Source organism: Colletes latitarsis, unplaced genomic scaffold (genome assembly GCF_051014445.1).
Source record: "Colletes latitarsis isolate SP2378_abdomen unplaced genomic scaffold, iyColLati1 scaffold0061, whole genome shotgun sequence".
Classification (NCBI taxonomy): domain Eukaryota; kingdom Metazoa; phylum Arthropoda; class Insecta; order Hymenoptera; family Colletidae; genus Colletes; species Colletes latitarsis.
The window spans coordinates 41,279-66,575 of record NW_027488411.1 but is presented as its reverse complement, the minus strand read 5'-3'; the positions used below and the strand labels follow the sequence as shown (position 1 = coordinate 66,575).

At 30.9% G+C, this 25,297-nt stretch overlaps 1 long non-coding RNA gene across 2 annotated transcripts; it reads right to left on the bottom strand.

The window, feature by feature from the left end:
- Positions 1-388: 388 nt before the first annotated feature.
- LOC143351046 (uncharacterized) lies at positions 389-24,529 on the bottom strand. 2 transcript variants are annotated; one of them, XR_013081438.1, is made up of 4 exons: positions 23,455-24,529; positions 15,741-16,064; positions 8,051-8,374; positions 389-684 (listed from the first exon to the last, which is right to left on the bottom strand). It is a non-coding gene; the product is annotated as an uncharacterized LOC143351046 (long non-coding RNA). The 2 variants fall into 2 exon arrangements; XR_013081437.1 differs by lacking the exon at positions 389-684 and having other exon boundaries at positions 7,550-8,374.
- Between the last annotated feature and the right edge of the window lie 768 nt (positions 24,530-25,297).

The following is a 25,297-nucleotide window of genomic DNA, read 5'->3' as shown; positions in this document are numbered from 1 at the left end:
GGTGAAGAATATTAAGATAGATAGATAGATATTGGTAAAAATATCCTTCTTGTCTTTATATAGGAAATCTTTAATATTAAAAATAAACTCTTTCTGTAAAATCATCATACTTATCATCATAATTTATAAAATTAAAGTCAACGCATCTAATAATGAAAGGAGAAACTGACTTTATATCTTGTGTATCGGATTGTTATAGAGTTAGATTCTTTTACCGATGAATTATGAACAAACTGAACTCAAGTATTTTATAGGACTTGTCAAGAACGTTTTTTTCTTTTTTCATGCATTTATTTTTACTTTTGAAGTATGGAAAATAAAACTTACAGAGGCTTTGTTTACTTAAATGTTAAAACTTACCTTTTGTAAAAATCGGCGATATCGACTGTATAAATCGCCTTACATTCGTGCCCGTAAGTGAGGTAGAGTACGTGCTCGATTTAGGTTATGTAAGTAAATTTCACGTGCTACTCTCACGACGAAAGTTTCGTGTATTTCGTGAGCAGCATCCCATGCTTGTCGCCAAATTGAAGTGTCCTTGAATTCGGAAGACTGGTTACGTGTGAATCTTGGTTGATCGTCTACCTTCAACTTCATTAATAACAACTCGTGGATACAGGTGTTACGTCGGGATTCCGTCGACATTTGTAAAAGAGAATTTCCCTATACAGGGATGCTTGTCCCCTACAACACGGCATCATATCCCCTATAACACGCTTTCGCTCTAACACGATAAGAAAATTGCGAAAACATAAAACTTTGTACAGCACTGGATAACATGATTTTTGCTTAACATATTTAAAACCTAAATTACCTTAAAGTAATGACGCGAAAGAACAATGAAAGAAATATAGTGGCTTTACATGAAAAAATATATTATTAGAAATTATAATTTATTAAATTAAGGTTGCGTTAAATTAAAATAATATTTTTTGTGTTTTTTTGTTTTTTTGTTTTCTGTTATACATACATACATACATACATATATATAAGGGTGTTCGGCCACCCTTGGGAAAAATATTAATGGGAGATTCTAGAGGCCAAAATAAGACGAAAATCAAGAATACCAATTTGTTGATGGTGGCTTCGTTAAAAAGTTATTAACGTTTAAAGTTCCGCCAATACTGAATTTTTTCTCGAAAGTGGGTAAGATTTCGGGAGTATGTCTATTCACCGAAAATGATTATAATTTACCTCCGCAACCGAAAATAATTTTTCCAGAACGATTTGAAACTTTTCAATTTCGCCGACAAAATTTAGGCACCTACCTACCTACCTACCTATCCCCTGTTGATTTTTCTTAAAAATTCGTTTTTGATTTTTAATAATTTCGCTTGACGTCCTACAGAAAAGTTGTTTAATACTTTTTTGTAGGTACCTATGGGCTCTACTTGAGAAAAAAGTTTCATTGAAATATATTCACTATTATAGGAGTTATGGCTATCTAAGTTGAAAATTGGACCATTTTTATGGGGGTTTTCTAACATTACGGGGCCAAGGAACAACCTTTCCAATATTTTTACAATTGTTACATATTCTACACTAAAATACGCGGCGTTTGGCTTTTTTAACATTAAAATCGTCCAATCCGTTCAGAAGTTATGGTGTTTTAAAGATTCAAACATAAAATTTACGGGAAGCATTTTTCGCCTGAAATTATATTTTCGGTAAGGAATTTTTTTCTCGAAAATGGTTACGATTTCGAGGGTATGTCTATCGACCAAAAATTATTATAATTGGTCCCTGCAATCAGAAATAATTTTTTTAGAACGATTTAAAATTTTTTAATTTTGTTGAAAAATTTCACACCTTCTCGAATTTTTTTCTCCAAACTGGGTAGGATTTCCGGGGTATATCTATTCATAAAAAATGATTATAATCGACCCTTGCAATCGGAAATAATTTTTTTAGAACGATTTGAAAAATTTTTTTTTTCGCCGAGAAATTTCACCACCTACCCGAACTTTTTTTCTCGAAGGAGGGTAGGATTGTCGGGGATATGTGTATTCATAAAAAATGATTGTACTTGACCCCCGAATTGGCAACCGAAAATAATTTTTCCAAAACGATTTGAAATTTTTTAATTTAATTGTTAATAACGTTTTAACGAAGCCTCCATCAACAAATTGGTATTCTTGATTTTCGTCTTATTTTGGCCTCTAGAATCTCCCATTAAAATTTTTCCCAGGGGTGGTCGAACACCCTGTATACATAGAAAAATTAAATTGCTTATGTAGAATGTGAGAAAGCGATCTATATGTGTTTGATATAAAATGGGTCGTTGAGATGCGCGTCATTCACATCGTTGACGGTTTTGTTTCTTTCGTCTTGGGGACGCCTTCTCGCGACGTTTCTCGTATGTTACGTTTTGATTTGCATTACGAGCTGCAACAGCCTGCTTGCGCTCATTCATATTTATTTAATTATTTCCTGTTATGTTAAATATATTACTTATTTAAACAAATACTGTGTGGTAAATTCTGTCATTGAATTAAAAAAAAATATTCGTTTTTAATAAGTTTTCGGACCATAACTCCCCTCCCTTTTCGAGTGAACTGGCTCTGGGTTAGGTCTCATATAACACGGTTTCAGACAACACGGCATTTTATAGGAACCGATCTACCGTGTTATAGGAGGGTTTCAAACTGTATTTCGTTTATTTAATGAAGTTTAATCCTCCTCCGGGGGCGGCGGAGCGGAGACAGTGTGTCGCGTGAATGGGAATTCGGAAGAAAAATCATAGCTTCTAAAGAATTCCAGTCAATTTTCGACCTAAGACCTCTTACACTTTTTTTTTAAAGAGAATACAAAGATACAACAAACAAATCGATTATATATTTAAAATTATATATTTTTGTTAAAAAAAAATTGAAACGACCTTGATTTTTTGTTGAATAAAAACTGTTTTGCTAATTTCTACTATTGCAATTTCTTGTCAAGTGTTGTCATTTCTGTGTAACTTTTGTTCGAAAAGTTTTTTGATTGGTTTAGAGGAAGTGTCTGAAATCAGAGGTGCCAGAAGTGCACCGAAGGCATAGTGTGCTCTCTCACGCGTACGTGAGCTCGTAATGTTTCGGAAAGTCGACAAAGGCAAACTGACGCTGCCCGAAGTAATTTCGGACCGCCTCGTGAGAGTCGAGAGAGAAAGGCTCACATTTGCCTTCTCGCTCTTAACAACTGAAATCCGACCTCCCGTCAACGGCATACGATTTGGAATCTCGAGTCGAGATTCTCGACTGACTGCCCAGGCATTTTTACTTTCCGACGCACATGACGATGTAGGCGCACATAAGCAAAGTACGTAAGTAGTTTGAAAAAGAAATTTTGTAAAATTTATTTTACGAAAATAAATGGGTTTTAAAACCCCCTGATCATATTTTAATTATTGAAAAAAAAAAGAAATTTTTTTCTTATTATTATTCTTATATGTGAGCGTAACATATGTATATTATTAATACGATTTTTCAAAATCAATAGTTTAAGATTGAAAATTAATAAATTAAAATGAGAATCCACTCTTTGCCAGTATCGTGCACGCTGTGGGATTTTTCAATAAGAAGAGTTATTATCTTATTTTTATAACATAAACAAAACTTAGTAGTAGAATTAATAGTTGCAGAAATTAATTAATAATGATTTTCCTCGATATGTTTTTAGATAACCGTATAATTATCAATTTGTTATGACGAACTAAATATATATTAACTAGTTTGATTTGGCTTAACTTTGCATAAAAAAATAATTGTATCGATCCATCAAAATTAATAACGTGCACCACCAAACCGTTTAAACCACAAAAGAAAAGTGATCCCGTTTACCAGTTTAATACAAAGTATGGGTTGGATTAAAAATTTTAAAAGGACATAGTCGAATACAAAACATAGCGTTTCATTTTCATCAGAACAGTAACATGAGTTAGCAGGTAATGTCATAAAACTGTTTTACCCGGTTATACCCCTTTTTACCTCAAGTATAAGGTAAAAAGTACGAGGTACGACTATCCGAAAATCGTTCACATTTTATCAATGTAAATGAAGCGGTCATTCCATTCCACCATCATCATCATTAAATAGAAAATAATTTCTGTAATTTCTGTGAAAACAGAACTTTCGTTAGATGCACGTGGTGCTTGAAATTTTTATGTTTTGACTGTTTTTACGAAAAGTACCATCATTTTTCAGATTCATGTACTTCGTACATTGAAAATAACATATTATGTTATAAATGTAATTTTGGTTAAATTCAACTTAAAAAAAAAGAAATATTCGAAGGGCATACAAAAATATAATGTCACATGTTATGTGTACTTGATTGTACGAAAATATGATTGAAAAAATAAAAAAAAGATTTCTTCTACCAGGGTTCGAATCTGCAGAGCAAAAGAAGAAGCTCGAACTTGCAGGCAAACACCTTATCACTCACGGCCACGCTGATTAGTGGTGAATAGAATATAGTTCTATTTCGGAAAATAGTACCTGTAATAACTTTAATAATACATATCTTAAAGTAAAACCTAACCCAAAACCGGGTACCATTCCAACTTTTCCTTGTTAGAACCGAGTTTTCAATTTGTCTTAGCGAAAAAAACAGCTGGTTAATAACCTGCTTACCTGTTTTCAATTACCAAACATTTATTTCTCAATTAACCCTTTGCGAGTGAGACCATTTTGCAGATTATTCTGAAACATTTGTGGTATTCGTTTTCAATGCGATTTAAGTAAGCATGTAATGTATAAGATTTCATCTCATTTAATTTTTTCTTTTCTAGAGAAGGCAGAGAACAAATTTATTTAATTTTTTTTTACAGAAAATTTAATTCTTGCCAAGATTTATATGAAACATTTAAAAGATTTTTCATAAATCTTTTAAATCCTATGGATCGGAAGGAACAACTACAAAACAAGAGGTAAAAAATTTTTCAAATCGTTCTAAAAAAATTATTTTCGGTTGTGAGGGTAAATTGCAATAATTTTTGGTCATTACACATACCCCCGAGATCCTACGCATTTTCGAGAAAAAAATTCCTTACCGAAAATCTAATTAGGTGACAGAGAAACAAAAAATTCAATTCAAATCGTTTTGGAAAAATTATTTTCGGTTGCGGGGGTCAATTACAATCATTTTTGGTAATTGTGACCAAATGACACATACCCTCGAAATCCTACCCACTTTCTAGAAAAAAATTCGAGAAGGTGTGAAATTTTTCGACGAAATTAAAATATTTCAAATCGTTCTGAAAAAAATATTGTTAGCTGTGGGGGTCAATTACAATCATTTTTGGTGACTAGACATACCCCAGAAATCCTACCCACTTTCTAGAAAAAAATTCGAGAAGGTGTGAAAACGGTTGTTCGACGGGAAAACAAATTCAATTCAAATCGTTTTGGAAAAATTATTTGCGGTTGCGGGGGTCAATTACAATCATTTTACCCCCGAAATCTTGCGCATTTTACCGACGGAATAATTACTTTTTAACGAAGTCGCCATCAACAAATTAGAAAATTATTTTCTTCTATCTATTGTAATTAAGAGTAAAATTTAAGAAGAAATAAACGGCTTAATCGTATAAGGCGACTAAGCGAAAATAAATTCAACTTGCACCGATTATTTTCCATTTGCCCAGCGTTCCTTCCCTCGAGATCCGGACGAGGTTAGGTTAGGCGAGGTGTTTAAACCTCCTCCCCTTAAAACACATTGCTTTAACAGTATAATAAAAAATACTTAACTGTCCAATTACATCTACTCTTACATCCAATGAAATCTACTTTAATATCCAAAGAAAATAACTAAAAAATCATTTCAAGTTCCACGTTACCCTCTTTTTAATACTTCTTTATTTATTTATTTATTTACGGGTTTCTACACCCTTTGTTGATATAATACAGTTGCATAATATGTATAAAAGTCACATTAATTGCGTATAATATGAGATGCAGTGCGTACAACACTAATGACATGCTATTTGAAGGAATACGGAGAACTGTTAAAGAAGTCCATATGCTGGCTAAACTGGTTAGCTTGGATATATGGTTAATACAATTATTGAAAAATGTTAGAATATAGAATAATTCCATATTTATACGTAGTTATTGATGATTTTATAAACAAACAACATATCATATATAGTAGTTCTACGTTGTACTTTTCTAAGAAAATAAATTTTTCACGTGAAATTTTCTGCATAAACTTCTTAAATAACTTTATTCTTGGTAAAAAAAAGAAACAACAACAACACCAAGCTGTAGTAAGAATGTTGAATAAGCATCACATGAAAGACTACTTACTTTTTAATACAGAAAAGTATTAATAAGAAAGAATTTAGAAGTAATATATGAAAGATGAATTGTGGTCTGGTTAGGTCTGGGTTAAGTTAATAAAAGAAGGATAGACTTTTCAAATTTCAAATAGAGAAAGAAAGAAAGAAAATGAAGATAAGCCAAATGAAGAAGGGGATGACGAACCTATTTACCCTCTGAAAAAATAGATACAATAATAAAGAGAGACAAATTTTTTTAATCTGTGTAATCTCGAAATTCAGAGATAAAAAATAAGAAAGAATGTTTAACCAAATGTATTACCAAAAGTAGTTGACTTAATTGATATTGGCAACTTCGTCTTCATTGATTTTTCACTTATCTTACAACAGAATTAACTAATTCTGATATAGATTTATTAGATAATTTAGATTAACAGAACATTTTACAAAAGATTACTTTAGAAAAGTATTCAAATTACATGAAAAAGAAGATATCAAGGTAAAGAGGTTTGAAAATTTAGTATAGAAAAAATATAATAAGATATTTAAGATAATCGACAAATGATACTTATAAGTGATTGGGGGACATCCCAATCACTTTTTTTGTAAAAATGAAACGAATTTCGAATTTTTGGTCATAGAAAATGAAAATATAAAGGCACGAAGAGGACTGTTTTTATGCAAAATAAATTAAATTATTATTATTATGATTTTTATCTTCTAAAGTGTGATAAAACTGTAAGATAAAAGATGAATAAGTTCCAAGTCCCTAAAATTTTCCAAATCATAGATTTAAAAATGATTTAGATATTTACATGATTTTAGTGTGGGTTTATATTTATACAAGTATATAAATATCTAAATGGACAAGTTAAAGAACGATATACATGTTGATAGTATAATAATATCCCTTTATTCCTCATAAAAATTCACAACTGAATTCCTTTTATTCCATTCTTAAAAAATCCATCCCAAAATCTATTTTATCAAAGCTAGTAATAAATTATTTGAACAAGGTGATAACAGATTTAAAATATTTAATAAAATTTAAATATCAGAGACTGATAGTAAATATTAATACTATTTCGACTACTCTTATTTGATTTTAATATTAATTATAGATACTTTGATTATTGATTTATTAAAACATAAGTTAACTAAAAGTCCCAGTAGATTATAATTATATTTTAAAGAGCATGAATTAGCATAGAATTTCATAAAAAATTTGACGAGTGACAGAAGTAACTTGAATAATCTGAATTTTCTAGCTTATACTATATCTTTGGATATGGAATCGCAGATTCATTTTATTAGTGGTGTGACTAATAATATTAAGTTCTATGTTATCCAACTATTATTTTTATTAATAAATGATAGTACTGATAGTACTGATGATTTACTCAGACTCGTTAAAGTAAGTGGGCCAAGTGGGTGAAGAATATTAAGATAGATAGATAGATATTGGTAAAAATATCCTTCTTGTCTTTATATAGGAAATCTTTAATATTAAAAATAAACTCTTTCTGTAAAATCATCATACTTATCATCATAATTTATAAAATTAAATAATGTCAACGCATCTAATAATGAAAGGAGAAACTGACTTTATATCTTGTGTATCGGATTGTTATAGAGTTAGATTCTTTTACCGATGAATTATGAACAAACTGAACTCAAGTATTTTATAGGACTTGTCAAGAACGTTTTTTTCTTTTTTCATGCATTTATTTTTACTTTTGAAGTATGGAAAATAAAACTTACAGAGGCTTTGTTTACTTAAATGTTAAAACTTACCTTTTGTAAAAATCGGCGATATCGACTGTATAAATCGCCTTACGTTCGTGCCCGTAAGTGAGGTAGAGTACGTGCTCGATTTAGGTTATGTAAGTAAATTTCACGTGCTACTCTCACGACGAAAGTTTCGTGTATTTCGTGAGCAGCATCCCATGCTTGTCGCCAAATTGAAGTGTCCTTGAATTCGGAAGACTGGTTACGTGTGAATCTTGGTTGATCGTCTACCTTCAACTTCATTAATAACAACTCGTGGATACAGGTGTTACGTCGGGATTCCGTCGACATTTGTAAAAGAGAATTTCCCTATACAGGGATGCTTGTCCCCTACAACACGGCATCATATCCCCTATAACACGCTTTCGCTCTAACACGATAAGAAAATTGCGAAAACATAAAACTTTGTACAGCACTGGATAACATGATTTTTGCTTAACATATTTAAAACCTAAATTACCTTAAAGTAATGACGCGAAAGAACAATGAAAGAAATATAGTGGCTTTACATGAAAAAATATATTATTAGAAATTATAATTTATTAAATTAAGGTTGCGTTAAATTAAAATAATATTTTTTGTGTTTTTTTGTTTTTTTGTTTTCTGTTATACATACATACATACATACATATATATAAGGGTGTTCGGCCACCCTTGGGAAAAATATTAATGGGAGATTCTAGAGGCCAAAATAAGACGAAAATCAAGAATACCAATTTGTTGATGGTGGCTTCGTTAAAAAGTTATTAACGTTTAAAGTTCCGCCAATACTGAATTTTTTCTCGAAAGTGGGTAAGATTTCGGGAGTATGTCTATTCACCGAAAATGATTATAATTTACCTCCGCAACCGAAAATAATTTTTCCAGAACGATTTGAAACTTTTCAATTTCGCCGACAAAATTTAGGCACCTACCTACCTACCTACCTATCCCCTGTTGATTTTTCTTAAAAATTCGTTTTTGATTTTTAATAATTTCGCTTGACGTCCTACAGAAAAGTTGTTTAATACTTTTTTGTAGGTACCTATGGGCTCTACTTGAGAAAAAAGTTTCATTGAAATATATTCACTATTATAGGAGTTATGGCTATCTAAGTTGAAAATTGGACCATTTTTATGGGGGTTTTCTAACATTACGGGGCCAAGGAACAACCTTTCCAATATTTTTACAATTGTTACATATTCTACACTAAAATACGCGGCGTTTGGCTTTTTTAACATTAAAATCGTCCAATCCGTTCAGAAGTTATGGTGTTTTAAAGATTCAAACATAAAATTTACGGGAAGCATTTTTCGCCTGAAATTATATTTTCGGTAAGGAATTTTTTTCTCGAAAATGGTTACGATTTCGAGGGTATGTCTATCGACCAAAAATTATTATAATTGGTCCCTGCAATCAGAAATAATTTTTTTAGAACGATTTAAAATTTTTTAATTTTGTTGAAAAATTTCACACCTTCTCGAATTTTTTTCTCCAAACTGGGTAGGATTTCCGGGGTATATCTATTCATAAAAAATGATTATAATCGACCCTTGCAATCGGAAATAATTTTTTTAGAACGATTTGAAAAATTTTTTTTTTCGCCGAGAAATTTCACCACCTACCCGAACTTTTTTTCTCGAAGGAGGGTAGGATTGTCGGGGATATGTGTATTCATAAAAAATGATTGTACTTGACCCCCGAATTGGCAACCGAAAATAATTTTTCCAAAACGATTTGAAATTTTTTAATTTAATTGTTAATAACGTTTTAACGAAGCCTCCATCAACAAATTGGTATTCTTGATTTTCGTCTTATTTTGGCCTCTAGAATCTCCCATTAAAATTTTTCCCAGGGGTGGTCGAACACCCTGTATACATAGAAAAATTAAATTGCTTATGTAGAATGTGAGAAAGCGATCTATATGTGTTTGATATAAAATGGGTCGTTGAGATGCGCGTCATTCACATCGTTGACGGTTTTGTTTCTTTCGTCTTGGGGACGCCTTCTCGCGACGTTTCTCGTATGTTACGTTTTGATTTGCATTACGAGCTGCAACAGCCTGCTTGCGCTCATTCATATTTATTTAATTATTTCCTGTTATGTTAAATATATTACTTATTTAAACAAATACTGTGTGGTAAATTCTGTCATTGAATTAAAAAAAAATATTCGTTTTTAATAAGTTTTCGGACCATAACTCCCCTCCCTTTTCGAGTGAACTGGCTCTGGGTTAGGTCTCATATAACACGGTTTCAGACAACACGGCATTTTATAGGAACCGATCTACCGTGTTATAGGAGGGTTTCAAACTGTATTTCGTTTATTTAATGAAGTTTAATCCTCCTCCGGGGGCGGCGGAGCGGAGACAGTGTGTCGCGTGAATGGGAATTCGGAAGAAAAATCATAGCTTCTAAAGAATTCCAGTCAATTTTCGACCTAAGACCTCTTACACTTTTTTTTTAAAGAGAATACAAAGATACAACAAACAAATCGATTATATATTTAAAATTATATATTTTTGTTAAAAAAAAATTGAAACGACCTTGATTTTTTGTTGAATAAAAACTGTTTTGCTAATTTCTACTATTGCAATTTCTTGTCAAGTGTTGTCATTTCTGTGTAACTTTTGTTCGAAAAGTTTTTTGATTGGTTTAGAGGAAGTGTCTGAAATCAGAGGTGCCAGAAGTGCACCGAAGGCATAGTGTGCTCTCTCACGCGTACGTGAGCTCGTAATGTTTCGGAAAGTCGACAAAGGCAAACTGACGCTGCCCGAAGTAATTTCGGACCGCCTCGTGAGAGTCGAGAGAGAAAGGCTCACATTTGCCTTCTCGCTCTTAACAACTGAAATCCGACCTCCCGTCAACGGCATACGATTTAGAATCTCGAGTCGAGATTCTCGACTGACTGCCCAGGCATTTTTACTTTCCGACGCACATGACGATGTAGGCGCACATAAGCAAAGTACGTAAGTAGTTTGAAAAAGAAATTTTGTAAAATTTATTTTACGAAAATAAATGGGTTTTAAAACCCCCTGATCATATTTTAATTATTGAAAAAAAAAAGAAATTTTTTTCTTATTATTATTCTTATATGTGAGCGTAACATATGTATATTATTAATACGATTTTTCAAAATCAATAGTTTAAGATTGAAAATTAATAAATTAAAATGAGAATCCACTCTTTGCCAGTATCGTGCACGCTGTGGGATTTTTCAATAAGAAGAGTTATTATCTTATTTTTATAACATAAACAAAACTTAGTAGTAGAATTAATAGTTGCAGAAATTAATTAATAATGATTTTCCTCGATATGTTTTTAGATAACCGTATAATTATCAATTTGTTATGACGAACTAAATATATATTAACTAGTTTGATTTGGCTTAACTTTGCATAAAAAAATAATTGTATCGATCCATCAAAATTAATAACGTGCACCACCAAACCGTTTAAACCACAAAAGAAAAGTGATCCCGTTTACCAGTTTAATACAAAGTATGGGTTGGATTAAAAATTTTAAAAGGACATAGTCGAATACAAAACATAGCGTTTCATTTTCATCAGAACAGTAACATGAGTTAGCAGGTAATGTCATAAAACTGTTTTACCCGGTTATACCCCTTTTTACCTCAAGTATAAGGTAAAAAGTACGAGGTACGACTATCCGAAAATCGTTCACATTTTATCAATGTAAATGAAGCGGTCATTCCATTCCACCATCATCATCATTAAATAGAAAATAATTTCTGTAATTTCTGTGAAAACAGAACTTTCGTTAGATGCACGTGGTGCTTGAAATTTTTATGTTTTGACTGTTTTTACGAAAAGTACCATCATTTTTCAGATTCATGTACTTCGTACATTGAAAATAACATATTATGTTATAAATGTAATTTTGGTTAAATTCAACTTAAAAAAAAAGAAATATTCGAAGGGCATACAAAAATATAATGTCACATGTTATGTGTACTTGATTGTACGAAAATATGATTGAAAAAATAAAAAAAAGATTTCTTCTACCAGGGTTCGAATCTGCAGAGCAAAAGAAGAAGCTCGAACTTGCAGGCAAACACCTTATCACTCACGGCCACGCTGATTAGTGGTGAATAGAATATAGTTCTATTTCGGAAAATAGTACCTGTAATAACTTTAATAATACATATCTTAAAGTAAAACCTAACCCAAAACCGGGTACCATTCCAACTTTTCCTTGTTAGAACCGAGTTTTCAATTTGTCTTAGCGAAAAAAACAGCTGGTTAATAACCTGCTTACCTGTTTTCAATTACCAAACATTTATTTCTCAATTAACCCTTTGCGAGTGAGACCATTTTGCAGATTATTCTGAAACATTTGTGGTATTCGTTTTCAATGCGATTTAAGTAAGCATGTAATGTATAAGATTTCATCTCATTTAATTTTTTCTTTTCTAGAGAAGGCAGAGAACAAATTTATTTAATTTTTTTTTACAGAAAATTTAATTCTTGCCAAGATTTATATGAAACATTTAAAAGATTTTTCATAAATCTTTTAAATCCTATGGATCGGAAGGAACAACTACAAAACAAGAGGTAAAAAATTTTTCAAATCGTTCTAAAAAAATTATTTTCGGTTGTGAGGGTAAATTGCAATAATTTTTGGTCATTACACATACCCCCGAGATCCTACGCATTTTCGAGAAAAAAATTCCTTACCGAAAATCTAATTAGGTGACAGAGAAACAAAAAATTCAATTCAAATCGTTTTGGAAAAATTATTTTCGGTTGCGGGGGTCAATTACAATCATTTTTGGTAATTGTGACCAAATGACACATACCCTCGAAATCCTACCCACTTTCTAGAAAAAAATTCGAGAAGGTGTGAAATTTTTCGACGAAATTAAAATATTTCAAATCGTTCTGAAAAAAATATTGTTAGCTGTGGGGGTCAATTACAATCATTTTTGGTGACTAGACATACCCCAGAAATCCTACCCACTTTCTAGAAAAAAATTCGAGAAGGTGTGAAAACGGTTGTTCGACGGGAAAACAAATTCAATTCAAATCGTTTTGGAAAAATTATTTGCGGTTGCGGGGGTCAATTACAATCATTTTACCCCCGAAATCTTGCGCATTTTACCGACGGAATAATTACTTTTTAACGAAGTCGCCATCAACAAATTAGAAAATTATTTTCTTCTATCTATTGTAATTAAGAGTAAAATTTAAGAAGAAATAAACGGCTTAATCGTATAAGGCGACTAAGCGAAAATAAATTCAACTTGCACCGATTATTTTCCATTTGCCCAGCGTTCCTTCCCTCGAGATCCGGACGAGGTTAGGTTAGGCGAGGTGTTTAAACCTCCTCCCCTTAAAACACATTGCTTTAACAGTATAATAAAAAATACTTAACTGTCCAATTACATCTACTCTTACATCCAATGAAATCTACTTTAATATCCAAAGAAAATAACTAAAAAATCATTTCAAGTTCCACGTTACCCTCTTTTTAATACTTCTTTATTTATTTATTTATTTACGGGTTTCTACACCCTTTGTTGATATAATACAGTTGCATAATATGTATAAAAGTCACATTAATTGCGTATAATATGAGATGCAGTGCGTACAACACTAATGACATGCTATTTGAAGGAATACGGAGAACTGTTAAAGAAGTCCATATGCTGGCTAAACTGGTTAGCTTGGATATATGGTTAATACAATTATTGAAAAATGTTAGAATATAGAATAATTCCATATTTATACGTAGTTATTGATGATTTTATAAACAAACAACATATCATATATAGTAGTTCTACGTTGTACTTTTCTAAGAAAATAAATTTTTCACGTGAAATTTTCTGCATAAACTTCTTAAATAACTTTATTCTTGGTAAAAAAAAGAAACAACAACAACACCAAGCTGTAGTAAGAATGTTGAATAAGCATCACATGAAAGACTACTTACTTTTTAATACAGAAAAGTATTAATAAGAAAGAATTTAGAAGTAATATATGAAAGATGAATTGTGGTCTGGTTAGGTCTGGGTTAAGTTAATAAAAGAAGGATAGACTTTTCAAATTTCAAATAGAGAAAGAAAGAAAGAAAATGAAGATAAGCCAAATGAAGAAGGGGATGACGAACCTATTTACCCTCTGAAAAAATAGATACAATAATAAAGAGAGACAAATTTTTTTAATCTGTGTAATCTCGAAATTCAGAGATAAAAAATAAGAAAGAATGTTTAACCAAATGTATTACCAAAAGTAGTTGACTTAATTGATATTGGCAACTTCGTCTTCATTGATTTTTCACTTATCTTACAACAGAATTAACTAATTCTGATATAGATTTATTAGATAATTTAGATTAACAGAACATTTTACAAAAGATTACTTTAGAAAAGTATTCAAATTACATGAAAAAGAAGATATCAAGGTAAAGAGGTTTGAAAATTTAGTATAGAAAAAATATAATAAGATATTTAAGATAATCGACAAATGATACTTATAAGTGATTGGGGGACATCCCAATCACTTTTTTTGTAAAAATGAAACGAATTTCGAATTTTTGGTCATAGAAAATGAAAATATAAAGGCACGAAGAGGACTGTTTTTATGCAAAATAAATTAAATTATTATTATTATGATTTTTATCTTCTAAAGTGTGATAAAACTGTAAGATAAAAGATGAATAAGTTCCAAGTCCCTAAAATTTTCCAAATCATAGATTTAAAAATGATTTAGATATTTACATGATTTTAGTGTGGGTTTATATTTATACAAGTATATAAATATCTAAATGGACAAGTTAAAGAACGATATACATGTTGATAGTATAATAATATCCCTTTATTCCTCATAAAAATTCACAACTGAATTCCTTTTATTCCATTCTTAAAAAATCCATCCCAAAATCTATTTTATCAAAGCTAGTAATAAATTATTTGAACAAGGTGATAACAGATTTAAAATATTTAATAAAATTTAAATATCAGAGACTGATAGTAAATATTAATACTATTTCGACTACTCTTATTTGATTTTAATATTAATTATAGATACTTTGATTATTGATTTATTAAAACATAAGTTAACTAAAAGTCCCAGTAGATTATAATTATATTTTAAAGAGCATGAATTAGCATAGAATTTCATAAAAAATTTGACGAGTGACAGAAGTAACTTGAATAATCTGAATTTTCTAGCTTATACTATATCTTTGGATATGGAATCGCAGATTCATTTTATTAGTGGTGTGACTAATAATATTAAGTTCTATGTTATCCAACTATTATTTTTATTAATAAATGATAGTACTGATAGTACTGATGATTTACTCAGACTCGTTAAAGTAAGTGGGCCAAGTGGGTGAAGAATATTAAGATAGATAGATAGATATTGGTAAAAATATCCTTCTTGTCTTTATATAGGAAATCTTTAATATTAAAAATAAACTCTTTCTGTAAAATCATCATACTTATCATCATAATTTATAAAATTAAATAATGTCAACGCATCTAATAATGAAAGGAGAAACTGACTTTATATCTTGTGTATCGGATTGTTATAGAGTTAGATTCTTTTACCGATGAATTATGAACAAACTGAACTCAAGTATTTTATAGGACTTGTCAAGAACGTTTTTTTCTTTTTTCATGCATTTATTTTTACTTTTGAAGTATGGAAAATAAAACTTACAGAGGCTTTGTTTACTTAAATGTTAAAACTTACCTTTTGTAAAAATCGGCGATATCGACTGTATAAATCGCCTTACGTTCGTGCCCGTAAGTGAGGTAGAGTACGTGCTCGATTTAGGTTATGTAAGTAAATTTCACGTGCTACTCTCACGACGAAAGTTTCGTGTATTTCGTGAGCAGCATCCCATGCTTGTCGCCAAATTGAAGTGTCCTTGAATTCGGAAGACTGGTTACGTGTGAATCTTGGTTGATCGTCTACCTTCAACTTCATTAATAACAACTCGTGGATACAGGTGTTACGTCGGGATTCCGTCGACATTTGTAAAAGAGAATTTCCCTATACAGGGATGCTTGTCCCCTACAACACGGCATCATATCCCCTATAACACGCTTTCGCTCTAACACGATAAGAAAATTGCGAAAACATAAAACTTTGTACAGCACTGGATAACATGATTTTTGCTTAACATATTTAAAACCTAAATTACCTTAAAGTAATGACGCGAAAGAACAATGAAAGAAATATAGTGGCTTTACATGAAAAAATATATTATTAGAAATTATAATTTATTAAATTAAGGTTGCGTTAAATTAAAATAATATTTTTTGTGTTTTTTTGTTTTTTTGTTTTTTTGTTTTTTTGTTTTTTTGTTTTCTGTTATACATACATACATACATACATATATATAAGGGTGTTCGGCCACCCTTGGGAAAAATATTAATGGGAGATTCTAGAGGCCAAAATAAGACGAAAATCAAGAATACCAATTTGTTGATGGTGGCTTCGTTAAAAAGTTATTAACGTTTAAAGTTCCGCCAATACTGAATTTTTTCTCGAAAGTGGGTAAGATTTCGGGAGTATGTCTATTCACCGAAAATGATTATAATTTACCTCCGCAACCGAAAATAATTTTTCCAGAACGATTTGAAACTTTTCAATTTCGCCGACAAAATTTAGGCACCTACCTACCTACCTACCTATCCCCTGTTGATTTTTCTTAAAAATTCGTTTTTGATTTTTAATAATTTCGCTTGACGTCCTACAGAAAAGTTGTTTAATACTTTTTTGTAGGTACCTATGGGCTCTACTTGAGAAAAAAGTTTCATTGAAATATATTCACTATTATAGGAGTTATGGCTATCTAAGTTGAAAATTGGACCATTTTTATGGGGGTTTTCTAACATTACGGGGCCAAGGAACAACCTTTCCAATATTTTTACAATTGTTACATATTCTACACTAAAATACGCGGCGTTTGGCTTTTTTAACATTAAAATCGTCCAATCCGTTCAGAAGTTATGGTGTTTTAAAGATTCAAACATAAAATTTACGGGAAGCATTTTTCGCCTGAAATTATATTTTCGGTAAGGAATTTTTTTCTCGAAAATGGTTACGATTTCGAGGGTATGTCTATCGACCAAAAATTATTATAATTGGTCCCTGCAATCAGAAATAATTTTTTTAGAACGATTTAAAATTTTTTAATTTTGTTGAAAAATTTCACACCTTCTCGAATTTTTTTCTCCAAACTGGGTAGGATTTCCGGGGTATATCTATTCATAAAAAATGATTATAATCGACCCTTGCAATCGGAAATAATTTTTTTAGAACGATTTGAAAAATTTTTTTTTTCGCCGAGAAATTTCACCACCTACCCGAACTTTTTTTCTCGAAGGAGGGTAGGATTGTCGGGGATATGTGTATTCATAAAAAATGATTGTACTTGACCCCCGAATTGGCAACCGAAAATAATTTTTCCAAAACGATTTGAAATTTTTTAATTTAATTGTTAATAACGTTTTAACGAAGCCTCCATCAACAAATTGGTATTCTTGATTTTCGTCTTATTTTGGCCTCTAGAATCTCCCATTAAAATTTTTCCCAGGGGTGGTCGAACACCCTGTATACATAGAAAAATTAAATTGCTTATGTAGAATGTGAGAAAGCGATCTATATGTGTTTGATATAAAATGGGTCGTTGAGATGCGCGTCATTCACATCGTTGACGGTTTTGTTTCTTTCGTCTTGGGGACGCCTTCTCGCGACGTTTCTCGTATGTTACGTTTTGATTTGCATTACGAGCTGCAACAGCCTGCTTGCGCTCATTCATATTTATTTAATTATTTCCTGTTATGTTAAATATATTACTTATTTAAACAAATACTGTGTGGTAAATTCTGTCATTGAATTAAAAAAAAATATTCGTTTTTAATAAGTTTTCGGACCATAACTCCCCTCCCTTTTCGAGTGAACTGGCTCTGGGTTAGGTCTCATATAACACGGTTTCAGACAACACGGCATTTTATAGGAACCGATCTACCGTGTTATAGGAGGGTTTCAAACTGTATTTCGTTTATTTAATGAAGTTTAATCCTCCTCCGGGGGCGGCGGAGCGGAGACAGTGTGTCGCGTGAATGGGAATTCGGAAGAAAAATCATAGCTTCTAAAGAATTCCAGTCAATTTTCGACCTAAGACCTCTTACACTTTTTTTTTAAAGAGAATACAAAGATACAACAAACAAATCGATTATATATTTAAAATTATATATTTTTGTTAAAAAAAAATTGAAACGACCTTGATTTTTTGTTGAATAAAAACTGTTTTGCTAATTTCTACTATTGCAATTTCTTGTCAAGTGTTGTCATTTCTGTGTAACTTTTGTTCGAAAAGTTTTTTGATTGGTTTAGAGGAAGTGTCTGAAATCAGAGGTGCCAGAAGTGCACCGAAGGCATAGTGTGCTCTCTCACGCGTACGTGAGCTCGTAATGTTTCGGAAAGTCGACAAAGGCAAACTGACGCTGCCCGAAGTAATTTCGGACCGCCTCGTGAGAGTCGAGAGAGAAAGGCTCACATTTGCCTTCTCGCTCTTAACAACTGAAATCCGACCTCCCGTCAACGGCATACGATTTAGAATCTCGAGTCGAGATTCTCGACTGACTGCCCAGGCATTTTTACTTTCCGACGCACATGACGATGTAGGCGCACATAAGCAAAGTACGTAAGTAGTTTGAAAAAGAAATTTTGTAAAATTTATTTTACGAAAATAAATGGGTTTTAAAACCCCCTGATCATATTTTAATTATTGAAAAAAAAAAGAAATTTTTTTCTTATTATTATTCTTATATGTGAGCGTAACATATGTATATTATTAATACGATTTTTCAAAATCAATAGTTTAAGATTGAAAATTAATAAATTAAAATGAGAATCCACTCTTTGCCAGTATCGTGCACGCTGTGGGATTTTTCAATAAGAAGAGTTATTATCTTATTTTTATAACATAAACAAAACTTAGTAGTAGAATTAATAGTTGCAGAAATTAATTAATAATGATTTTCCTCGATATGTTTTTAGATAACCGTATAATTATCAATTTGTTATGACGAACTAAATATATATTAACTAGTTTGATTTGGCTTAACTTTGCATAAAAAAATAATTGTATCGATCCATCAAAATTAATAACGTGCACCACCAAACCGTTTAAACCACAAAAGAAAAGTGATCCCGTTTACCAGTTTAATACAAAGTATGGGTTGGATTAAAAATTTTAAAAGGACATAGTCGAATACAAAACATAGCGTTTCATTTTCATCAGAACAGTAACATGAGTTAGCAGGTAATGTCATAAAACTGTTTTACCCGGTTATACCCCTTTTTACCTCAAGTATAAGGTAAAAAGTACGAGGTACGACTATCCGAAAATCGTTCACATTTTATCAATGTAAATGAAGCGGTCATTCCATTCCACCATCATCATCATTAAATAGAAAATAATTTCTGTAATTTCTGTGAAAACAGAACTTTCGTTAGATGCACGTGGTGCTTGAAATTTTTATGTTTTGACTGTTTTTACGAAAAGTACCATCATTTTTCAGATTCATGTACTTCGTACATTGAAAATAACATATTATGTTATAAATGTAATTTTGGTTAAATTCAACTTAAAAAAAAAGAAATATTCGAAGGGCATACAAAAATATAATGTCACATGTTATGTGTACTTGATTGTACGAAAATATGATTGAAAAAATAAAAAAAAGATTTCTTCTACCAGGGTTCGAATCTGCAGAGCAAAAGAAGAAGCTCGAACTTGCAGGCAAACACCTTATCACTCACGGCCACGCTGATTAGTGGTGAATAGAATATAGTTCTATTTCGGAAAATAGTACCTGTAATAACTTTAATAATACATATCTTAAAGTAAAACCTAACCCAAAACCGGGTACCATTCCAACTTTTCCTTGTTAGAACCGAGTTTTCAATTTGTCTTAGCGAAAAAAACAGCTGGTTAATAACCTGCTTACCTGTTTTCAATTACCAAACATTTATTTCTCAATTAACCCTTTGCGAGTGAGACCATTTTGCAGATTATTCTGAAACATTTGTGGTATTCGTTTTCAATGCGATTTAAGTAAGCATGTAATGTATAAGATTTCATCTCATTTAATTTTTTCTTTTCTAGAGAAGGCAGAGAACAAATTTATTTAATTTTTTTTTACAGAAAATTTAATTCTTGCCAAGATTTATATGAAACATTTAAAAGATTTTTCATAAATCTTTTAAATCCTATGGATCGGAAGGAACAACTACAAAACAAGAGGTAAAAAATTTTTCAAATCGTTCTAAAAAAATTATTTTCGGTTGTGAGGGTAAATTGCAATAATTTTTGGTCATTACACATACCCCCGAGATCCTACGCATTTTCGAGAAAAAAATTCCTTACCGAAAATCTAATTAGGTGACAGAGAAACAAAAAATTCAATTCAAATCGTTTTGGAAAAATTATTTTCGGTTGCGGGGGTCAATTACAATCATTTTTGGTAATTGTGACCAAATGACACATACCCTCGAAATCCTACCCACTTTCTAGAAAAAAATTCGAGAAGGTGTGAAATTTTTCGACGAAATTAAAATATTTCAAATCGTTCTGAAAAAAATATTGTTAGCTGTGGGGGTCAATTACAATCATTTTTGGTGACTAGACATACCCCAGAAATCCTACCCACTTTCTAGAAAAAAATTCGAGAAGGTGTGAAAACGGTTGTTCGACGGGAAAACAAATTCAATTCAAATCGTTTTGGAAAAATTATTTGCGGTTGCGGGGGTCAATTACAATCATTTTACCCCCGAAATCTTGCGCATTTTACCGACGGAATAATTACTTTTTAACGAAGTCGCCATCAACAAATTAGAAAATTATTTTCTTCTATCTATTGTAATTAAGAGTAAAATTTAAGAAGAAATAAACGGCTTAATCGTATAAGGCGACTAAGCGAAAATAAATTCAACTTGCACCGATTATTTTCCATTTGCCCAGCGTTCCTTCCCTCGAGATCCGGACGAGGTTAGGTTAGGCGAGGTGTTTAAACCTCCTCCCCTTAAAACACATTGCTTTAACAGTATAATAAAAAATACTTAACTGTCCAATTACATCTACTCTTACATCCAATGAAATCTACTTTAATATCCAAAGAAAATAACTAAAAAATCATTTCAAGTTCCACGTTACCCTCTTTTTAATACTTCTTTATTTATTTATTTATTTACGGGTTTCTACACCCTTTGTTGATATAATACAGTTGCATAATATGTATAAAAGTCACATTAATTGCGTATAATATGAGATGCAGTGCGTACAACACTAATGACATGCTATTTGAAGGAATACGGAGAACTGTTAAAGAAGTCCATATGCTGGCTAAACTGGTTAGCTTGGATATATGGTTAATACAATTATTGAAAAATGTTAGAATATAGAATAATTCCATATTTATACGTAGTTATTGATGATTTTATAAACAAACAACATATCATATATAGTAGTTCTACGTTGTACTTTTCTAAGAAAATAAATTTTTCACGTGAAATTTTCTGCATAAACTTCTTAAATAACTTTATTCTTGGTAAAAAAAAGAAACAACAACAACACCAAGCTGTAGTAAGAATGTTGAATAAGCATCACATGAAAGACTACTTACTTTTTAATACAGAAAAGTATTAATAAGAAAGAATTTAGAAGTAATATATGAAAGATGAATTGTGGTCTGGTTAGGTCTGGGTTAAGTTAATAAAAGAAGGATAGACTTTTCAAATTTCAAATAGAGAAAGAAAGAAAGAAAATGAAGATAAGCCAAATGAAGAAGGGGATGACGAACCTATTTACCCTCTGAAAAAATAGATACAATAATAAAGAGAGACAAATTTTTTTAATCTGTGTAATCTCGAAATTCAGAGATAAAAAATAAGAAAGAATGTTTAACCAAATGTATTACCAAAAGTAGTTGACTTAATTGATATTGGCAACTTCGTCTTCATTGATTTTTCACTTATCTTACAACAGAATTAACTAATTCTGATATAGATTTATTAGATAATTTAGATTAACAGAACATTTTACAAAAGATTACTTTAGAAAAGTATTCAAATTACATGAAAAAGAAGATATCAAGGTAAAGAGGTTTGAAAATTTAGTATAGAAAAAATATAATAAGATATTTAAGATAATCGACAAATGATACTTATAAGTGATTGGGGGACATCCCAATCACTTTTTTTGTAAAAATGAAACGAATTTCGAATTTTTGGTCATAGAAAATGAAAATATAAAGGCACGAAGAGGACTGTTTTTATGCAAAATAAATTAAATTATTATTATTATGATTTTTATCTTCTAAAGTGTGATAAAACTGTAAGATAAAAGATGAATAAGTTCCAAGTCCCTAAAATTTTCCAAATCATAGATTTAAAAATGATTTAGATATTTACATGATTTTAGTGTGGGTTTATATTTATACAAGTATATAAATATCTAAATGGACAAGTTAAAGAACGATATACATGTTGATAGTATAATAATATCCCTTTATTCCTCATAAAAATTCACAACTGAATTCCTTTTATTCCATTCTTAAAAAATCCATCCCAAAATCTATTTTATCAAAGCTAGTAATAAATTATTTGAACAAGGTGATAACAGATTTAAAATATTTAATAAAATTTAAATATCAGAGACTGATAGTAAATATTAATACTATTTCGACTACTCTTATTTGATTTTAATATTAATTATAGATACTTTGATTATTGATTTATTAAAACATAAGTTAACTAAAAGTCCCAGTAGATTATAATTATATTTTAAAGAGCATGAATTAGCATAGAATTTCATAAAAAATTTGACGAGTGACAGAAGTAACTTGAATAATCTGAATTTTCTAGCTTATACTATATCTTTGGATATGGAATCGCAGATTCATTTTATTAGTGGTGTGACTAATAATATTAAGTTCTATGTTATCCAACTATTATTTTTATTAATAAATGATAGTACTGATAGTACTGATGATTTACTCAGACTCGTTAAAGTAAGTGGGCCAAGTGGGTGAAGAATATTAAGATAGATAGATAGATATTGGTAAAAATATCCTTCTTGTCTTTATATAGGAAATCTTTAATATTAAAAATAAACTCTTTCTGTAAAATCATCATACTTATCATCATAATTTATAAAATTAAATAATGTCAACGCATCTAATAATGAAAGGAGAAACTGACTTTATATCTTGTGTATCGGATTGTTATAGAGTTAGATTCTTTTACCGATGAATTATGAACAAACTGAACTCAAGTATTTTATAGGACTTGTCAAGAACGTTTTTTTCTTTTTTCATGCATTTATTTTTACTTTTGAAGTATGGAAAATAAAACTTACAGAGGCTTTGTTTACTTAAATGTTAAAACTTACCTTTTGTAAAAATCGGCGATATCGACTGTATAAATCGCCTTACGTTCGTGCCCGTAAGTGAGGTAGAGTACGTGCTCGATTTAGGTTATGTAAGTAAATTTCACGTGCTACTCTCACGACGAAAGTTTCGTGTATTTCGTGAGCAGCATCCCATGCTTGTCGCCAAATTGAAGTGTCCTTGAATTCGGAAGACTGGTTACGTGTGAATCTTGGTTGATCGTCTACCTTCAACTTCATTAATAACAACTCGTGGATACAGGTGTTACGTCGGGATTCCGTCGACATTTGTAAAAGAGAATTTCCCTATACAGGGATGCTTGTCCCCTACAACACGGCATCATATCCCCTATAACACGCTTTCGCTCTAACACGATAAGAAAATTGCGAAAACATAAAACTTTGTACAGCACTGGATAACATGATTTTTGCTTAACATATTTAAAACCTAAATTACCTTAAAGTAATGACGCGAAAGAACAATGAAAGAAATATAGTGGCTTTACATGAAAAAATATATTATTAGAAATTATAATTTATTAAATTAAGGTTGCGTTAAATTAAAATAATATTTTTTGTGTTTTTTTGTTTTTTTGTTTTCTGTTATACATACATACATACATACATATATATAAGGGTGTTCGGCCACCCTTGGGAAAAATATTAATGGGAGATTCTAGAGGCCAAAATAAGACGAAAATCAAGAATACCAATTTGTTGATGGTGGCTTCGTTAAAAAGTTATTAACGTTTAAAGTTCCGCCAATACTGAATTTTTTCTCGAAAGTGGGTAAGATTTCGGGAGTATGTCTATTCACCGAAAATGATTATAATTTACCTCCGCAACCGAAAATAATTTTTCCAGAACGATTTGAAACTTTTCAATTTCGCCGACAAAATTTAGGCACCTACCTACCTACCTACCTATCCCCTGTTGATTTTTCTTAAAAATTCGTTTTTGATTTTTAATAATTTCGCTTGACGTCCTACAGAAAAGTTGTTTAATACTTTTTTGTAGGTACCTATGGGCTCTACTTGAGAAAAAAGTTTCATTGAAATATATTCACTATTATAGGAGTTATGGCTATCTAAGTTGAAAATTGGACCATTTTTATGGGGGTTTTCTAACATTACGGGGCCAAGGAACAACCTTTCCAATATTTTTACAATTGTTACATATTCTACACTAAAATACGCGGCGTTTGGCTTTTTTAACATTAAAATCGTCCAATCCGTTCAGAAGTTATGGTGTTTTAAAGATTCAAACATAAAATTTACGGGAAGCATTTTTCGCCTGAAATTATATTTTCGGTAAGGAATTTTTTTCTCGAAAATGGTTACGATTTCGAGGGTATGTCTATCGACCAAAAATTATTATAATTGGTCCCTGCAATCAGAAATAATTTTTTTAGAACGATTTAAAATTTTTTAATTTTGTTGAAAAATTTCACACCTTCTCGAATTTTTTTCTCCAAACTGGGTAGGATTTCCGGGGTATATCTATTCATAAAAAATGATTATAATCGACCCTTGCAATCGGAAATAATTTTTTTAGAACGATTTGAAAAATTTTTTTTTTCGCCGAGAAATTTCACCACCTACCCGAACTTTTTTTCTCGAAGGAGGGTAGGATTGTCGGGGATATGTGTATTCATAAAAAATGATTGTACTTGACCCCCGAATTGGCAACCGAAAATAATTTTTCCAAAACGATTTGAAATTTTTTAATTTAATTGTTAATAACGTTTTAACGAAGCCTCCATCAACAAATTGGTATTCTTGATTTTCGTCTTATTTTGGCCTCTAGAATCTCCCATTAAAATTTTTCCCAGGGGTGGTCGAACACC